The following is a 7,542-nucleotide window of genomic DNA, read 5'->3' on the forward strand; positions in this document are numbered from 1 at the left end:
TTCATAATAGTCCAAAAGGCGAATCTAATCATGGCAGTTTGTTCATGATTCAGGTTGCTAAAACAATTTTGCTCCTGTGTTTTGCCGGGCTTCTCTTTTTTTCCGCGTTTCACTCTCGCTTCACTCTTGCGCTTGTCCTTTTTTTCTGAATGGATAAGATGACGGGGACACTTCAATAATCACACACACGTTCGTTATATCAAATATAGCCGCGGACGCGAGCTCCCAAAAGAAAGCGAATACCGCTCACACTTTTAGACGGGCTCGTAAAACAACAACAGGACACGTCAGATTTTTCTTCTTCTTTTTTTTTTTGAACTTTTATTGACAGCAGTCAACATAAATACTAACAGTAATAAGAACAGTCCTGAGATTGGGCCCGAGCATACAAATAAAGATATATATAATGACAATATAGATCTGAGGAAAAAATTAAAAATAAATAAATAAAAGTAAATAGAGAAACTTCAAGCAAAAATACAAACTTAGAGACATAAGTGACCTATCCAATGAGGCTTTGAACTGGTCACCATCTTCTTTCAAAGATTTGAGTCTTCAGCTGTATTTGTGCTGTCAACTGTTCCATTGAATATAACTGTCAGATTTTTTTGTATCCACTGTGAAACCGTGGGTGGTTCAGGTTTAAACCAGTTAATTGTTATATTTTTTCTTCCAGCCATTAGCAGGAGATGTAGCAAAGTTTTCTGATCATGGGACAGATCCTCTGGAAATTTATCCAGTAAAAATGTTAAAGGGTCCCAAGAGAGATTCACTTTAAGGAGCTTTTCCACGATCCCCTTTACTTCAGTCCAAATGTGTTGAACAATAGGACAGTCCCAAAATATGTGCGTTTGATCCACAGTTTCTCCAGCACTTATTGCTGCCACAACTACCAGAACGGAAACACTTTAGTGGTGTCCTGAAAAATCGAATTTTAGACTTCCAATCAAACTCCGTCCACATTTGACTCCCCACTCCCTTATGGCAACCAGAACAAACATCTACCCAAGTATCATCATCCAATGTCACATTGAGTTCCATTTCCCATTGTTGTTTTATATGTTGTGTGTTATCCGACATATCCATCATCAGTTTGCAATAAATTAAGGACACTTGTTTTTTCATTACGCCCTTGTTTTCAATCAGATGAATCAAGTGTTTTTCTATGTTTGTTGGTTCTCTTCTGAGCTGATCCCAATTCTTATGTTTTGTTAAATAGTCCCTTATTTGTAAATATCTGTAATGGTCCCCTGAGGGTAGATTAAACTTGTTTCTTAGTTGGGAGAAAGATTTCATTACATTTCCCTCAAAGAGTTGGTTTACAGTAAAAAGCATTTTTTCCGCCCACATCCCAAAGCCCCTGTCCATTAGAGATGGAAGAAACTCAATATTCTGACTTATGGACATGGCTCGTGAGAGGGCCACCAATCCTCTTGATTGTTTTTGTACCTGGTTCCAGATTTTTAGAGTGTTTTTAACCCATAAATTTTCTATCTTTATTTTCTTCTGTGTCTCTAGACCAACAAATGGGAGCCTAGATAGAGATATTCCAGGCATTGACACCTCCTCCATGGAGACCCATACTGTTTCTGGATCACGAATGATCCAGGCCACGATTGCTCTTATTTGGGCAGCCCAATAATACATTTTTATGTTAGGCAGCCCCAGACCACCATTACCCTTATCTGACATCAGAATTTTAAGGCGCATTCTTGGCCTTTTGTTCTGCCAAATAAATTTTGAAATGCACTTTTGTAATGATTTGAATGCAGATTGTGGTACAACAACAGGAAGGCTTTGAAAAATGAAAAATAATCTTGGTAGAACATTCATTCTAATACTTTCAATTCTTCCTAGGAGAGAAAGTGGAAGTATATCACTTCTATTCAAATCGGTTTTAATTTCCCTAAATAACTTTTCATGATTAGATGAAAACAACTGAGTGGTCTTAGGGGTAATTGTTACTCCCAGATATTTAAACCCCTGTGTGGAGTGTCTAAATGAGACCAAATTATCTAACTGTGATGGCCAGTTCCCAACAATCATTAATGCTTTAGATTTGTTTGTATTAACTTTATATCCCGATACAGTACTATACTCATTAAGGCTTTGGAGCAGGGCAGGGATGGTGGTAATTGGATTTTCCAAAAATAATAAAATATCATCAGCAAAAAGAGACAACTTATGGGAAGCATTGGTTTCGTCTCTTATTCCCTGTATAAGAGGATTGGATCTAATCAGTTCAGCCAGCGGCTCTATGCTAAGTGCAAATAAAGAGGGGGAGAGGACTTCACCCTGTCTAGTGCCGCGTCCCAGTGGGAAAAAATCAGAGCAGTGGCCATTAACCCTTACTCTTGACCTGGGGTCTTTATAAAATATTTGGATCCATTTGATAAAGGTGTCATTAAAACCCATATGTTTGAGAGTCTGCTGTAGAAAGGCCCAGTCCACTCTGTCAAACGCCTTCTCAGCATCTAAGCTGAGAAGCATTGATGGGATATTCCTTTTTTGCACTATTATTTAGAGATTTAAGGCTCTTCTGACATTATCTGTTCCTTGTCTCTGTGTAATGAAACCAGTCTGGTCAGGTTTTACAAGTTTTCTTATGTGGTTCTGAATTCTGTTTGCAATGATGGCCGTAAGTATTTTCAGATCAACACATAGAAGGCTGATGGGACGATAAGAGGTGCAGAGTGTTGCGTCTTTGCCCTCTTTATGGATGACACTAATAATGGCTTTAGACCATGACCGGGGGGAACACCTTCTGAAAGGGCATAATTGTAAACCTTATGCAAAATCGGCGTCAGCTCTTTTTCAAACATTTTGTAATATTCTCCAGGGAGTCCATCTACTCCTGGAGATTTGTTATTTTTAAGTTTCATAATGCTTTTTTAAATTTCTTCTTTTGTTATTGGGCTTGTTATTTGGTCAGCTTCCTCCTCGGTCAGTTTACTAAGATGAATTGATTTAAGGAAATTTTCAGTCTTTTCCATCTTATTTGGGCAGTCCTCTTCCCAATATAACTCCTGGTAATAGTTAGCAATACCTTTGTAATCTCCTTCGGTTGGTGCTTCATATCCCCCGATTTTGGGCACTTTATTTTATGCACCACTCTGCTTGATTGCGATTTACGCAGCTGAAATGCTAACAAACGACTAGCCCTATTACTTAATTCATAATATTTTTGGTTTGTAAATCTCAGCTGCCCCTCTGCTTTATAGGTTAACAAGTTGTTTAGTTGTTGTCTAGTCTCATTTAGTTTGTCCAGTAAATCATCCGTCCGAGTTGTCTGAAATTCTCTTTCCAATGTACTGATTTTGATTTTCTAATACTAATTGTTCTGCAATTCTCTCTTTTTTTAATCTGGAACAAATTGCAATAATATTGCCCCTTAGAACACATTTGGCTCCCTCCCATAAAACTGTTGGAGACACCCCATCCTTATCATTAAATTCAAGATAGTCAATAATGCTTTTTTGTAACTCCTGTTTAACAATTTCTTTATTTAATATAGATACATTGGCTCTCCAATATTTAAAATTATTATTTGGGCTCATCTTTAATTTCAAACATACTGGAGCATGGTCTGAGATGGTGATTGCTTCTATATTACATTCAGTGGCTCTAAAGGAATCTGTTCCCGACATCAGGAACATATCCAACCTTGAGTGGGCACAGTGAACCTGTGAGAAAAAAGTAAAATCTCTTTCCTTGCGATGTAAGCTGCGCCAGACATCAACCAAGCCTAATTCCCCCATCAGTGCTAAAAGAGCCAGAGACTTTTGGGATTTTGAACCTGAACCTGCAGGGAGCCTATCAACCGCTGCTCTCAAAACACAATTAAAGTCCCCGCCAATTAGAATAATCCCTTCTGCTTTATCTGCTATCAATGATGCCATCTTTTTGAAAAAAAAATTGGGTTGTCCTCATTTGGAGCATATAAATTAAGCAAAGTTATTTTAATGCCCCCTATACTTCCAATTACCATCACATACCGCCCCTCTTTATCACAAAAATGTTTTTCATGACAAAAACAAATAGATTTATTGAAAAGAATTGCGACACCCCTCTTTTTCCCATTGTGGTATGAGGAGCTATATTGCTGGTCAACCCATTCTCTCCTCAGCTTCAAATGTTCCTTTTCTGAAAGATGAGTCTCCTGAAGCATAGCTATAGCACAGTTAAATTTCTTTAATTGGTTGAATATTTTTTTCCTCTTAATGGGGCTACACAGCCCTTTAACATTATAATTAACACAAATTAGATTGTTCATCTTGTACTATGAACTTATTCCTCATAGAGCAAAACGAAAAATGTTTTTTACATATTAGTAGGGATTGGCTCATTTTCAATCTCAGGACATAAAGAACATTAAGAACATAACAGAACAAAAGTGAACAGAACAATGTAGACTTCCACATACCAGACTGGATCAGTCAGTTATCAAACCTGAAAAATCCAGTCCCCGATGTTTCCTGGGCAGAGGATGGTGACTGGTCCTCCGTGGAAAACGAAACTAAACGTTTTGCGTCGCTGCGTCCGGTTCTTAGGGCAGTCTGTTGCACGCCAAGCCGTGGAAGGATGAAACTCCACTCGTTTTTAATCCCGCCCCGTCCAGCGTTAAAACGTATCAGTCTCAAACATGAGATGTACTCGGCAAAGAAACACTAAATGAAAAAAGAAAAAGAAAAGAAGAAACATCTCACTCCTTTGTGGTGAAAAAGGATTCAATCCCTGCGTATGAACGTGTTTGAGGGCCGCTCCACGCTTTCGCTCCCGCAGTGCTCCATCCGCGTTTGGACAGCTCCACTTCCAGCCGCTCCCTCTCGTCCACGCGCACCTTCACCCCCATCTTCTCAAGTACAGGTTGAGCATCTGCCATCGTCGGAAAGATTTTCTCACCGTCTTCTAGGCCCACTCTCAGCTGTGCAGGAAAAATACACCTGGCTCTGATGTTCTTCGTTCGCAGCTGCTTAACTGCGTCACGCACAAGCGATCTTTTCTTCTGCAATTCGGGTGAGAAGTCGTGGTCCAAGTATATTTGTCCTTCTTTATACATCACTTTTTTTTTGCTCCCATGCTTTCCTTAGAATAGACTCTTTGACGGAGTAGTCCAGAAACTTCACAATCAGGGATTGCGGGGCAGCGTCTGGGTTTTTAGGTCTGGCGGTAAGTGCTCTGTGGGCTCACTCGATGCTAATGCTCATCTCTGGAGGTAGTTGAAGGACTGATTTAAGAATCTCTTGTACGAAAAGTTTTACATCTGTTCCTTCACTTCCCTCTGGCACACGGTAAATTCTCAGGTTGTTTCTCCGTAGTCTGTTCTACATGTCCTCGCAGCGCCCAGTCAGGTGCATGTCGCGCTGCAACAGGTGTCGGATGGCCTGCTCATGGCGCTTCACAGTATCCTCGTTAGCGCTAATATGGTCCTCCGCCTCCGAGGTTCTCTTTTCCAAATTTGTCACGTCATCTTTTAGTCCTTTAAAAGCCGTTTCTAATCTCGTTAAGGAGAGCTGAGTTTGCGTTTGTCCCTCTTGGTTATCTTTCCTCATTTTCTCGAGTTCCTCCAATATTCTTGACCCAGAGTCATGCGGGCTAGCATCTGCAACCGCCGGTGAACACGAGGCTTGTTTCAGAGTCAACTGTTTCAAGTTGTCCCCCTTGTCCTTAAGTTGTTCCTGTTTTTGCGATCCCTTACCTCTCAGGGATGATGCCATTTTGAACGGAGCAATTTCTTCAAGCTACTACTAGCCACATGACGTCACCGGAAGTTCCACCCAAATCTTTTATAGTAGAGCTAAAACTAACTTTGTATCCCTCTAATTGTAAATTGAGTTGCGAGATCTGCTGTGTGCAAGATTTAGGCCCAATAAGTAATAATTCTGTTTTGTCGGAGTTTAAGAGAAAAAAATTGTTGCTCATCCAGTCTTTGATGTCTTTGATACACTCAGTTAGTTTAGAAAGTTTAGACGTCTCGTCAGGTTTAGTTGAAATATATAATTGAGTATCATCTGCATAGCAGTGAAAGCTGATCCCATGTCTTCTAATAATGTCTCCCAGAGGTAGCATGTAAATTGTAAACAGTAAAGGGCCTAAATCTGATCCTTGAGGCACCCCATACTTTACTGGGCTGACTTGTGAAGGCTGTCCATTAATATTCACAAACTGGTAGCGGTCAGTTAAGTATGACATAAACCATTGTAGAGCCTGTCCCTGGACACCTGTAGACTTTAAGCGATTTATGAGGATATTGTGGTCAATGGTGTCAAATGCCGCACTAAGATCGAGTAAAACTAATAGCGAGACGCACCCTCGGTCAGCAGCTAAGAGTAAATCATTAGTTATTTTCACTAAGGCGGTTTCTGTACTGTGGTGAGCCCTGAAACCTGACTGAAACACTTCAAAAATATTGTTCGTCTGCAGAAAAGAGCATAATTGAGTGGAAACAACTTTTTCTAGTATTTTAGACATAAATGGAAGATTTGAAATAGGCCTATAGTTAGCTAAGTTGTTGGTGTCTAGTTGCGGTTTCTTAATAATAGGCTTAATAACAGCTAGCTTGTAAGAGTTTGGAACATGGCCTATAGATAAAGAAGAGTTGATAATGTTAAGAAGAGGTTCTCCTATAGCAGGTAGCAGCTCTTTCAGTAATTTTGTTGGAATTGAGTCCAGCATACACGTAGCTGGTTTAGAGCTATTTATAATTTTTACTAACCCTTCGTGTTCTATGATTTTGAAGCAGTGTAGGTTATTATTATGATTCAATGAAATATTTACAGGATTTGGAGTATAAGCCAGTGCAGAAAGTTTGGCATCTCCTATTTTCCGTCTAAAGCCTTCTATTTTATCACTGAAAAAATTCATGAAGTCATCACTACTAGTTTGCGGTGGAGTAGTTTGTTCCAAGGATGACCGATTATTTGCTAATTTAGAGATGGTGTTAAATAAAAATCTAGGATTGTTATGATTATTTTCTATCAGTTTGCGCAGGTGCTCAGTCCTGGCAGATTTTAGAGCCCTCCTATAGCTGGACATACTGTTTTTGTACGCAATTCTAAAGACCTCTAAATTAGTTTTTTTCCATTTACGTTGCTGTACGGGCGCGGGTTGCTGTTTTGAGCGCACGAGTATGACTATTATACCATGGTATAGTTTTAATCTCTCTAGCCTTTTTTAATTTGATGGGTGCCACAGTATTTAGTGTGCTAGTAAAGATGGCATCCATACTGCTGGTTACTACATCAAGATCATTTGAGTTTGCGGGTGCATTACGAAATAGAGAGAGATCAGGTAAGTTATTTATAAATTCATCTTTAGTTGACGGAACAATAGTTCTACTAGGGCGGAGTATTGGAGCGGGTTTGCTGATTTCAGGTAAACACAGCTTATATAGTAAGAGGTAGTGATCTGTAATATCATCACTTTGTGGTATAATGTCTACGTCAATAACCTTGATTCCATAAGACAGAATTAGATCTAATGTATGCTTTAAGCGATGGGTTGGACCCACAACGTTTTGCTTTATCCCAAGTGAGTGTATTA

This window comes from Danio rerio, chromosome 4, assembly GCF_049306965.1.
Source record: "Danio rerio strain Tuebingen ecotype United States chromosome 4, GRCz12tu, whole genome shotgun sequence".
In the NCBI taxonomy this organism is placed as follows: Eukaryota; Metazoa; Chordata; class Actinopteri; order Cypriniformes; family Danionidae; genus Danio; species Danio rerio.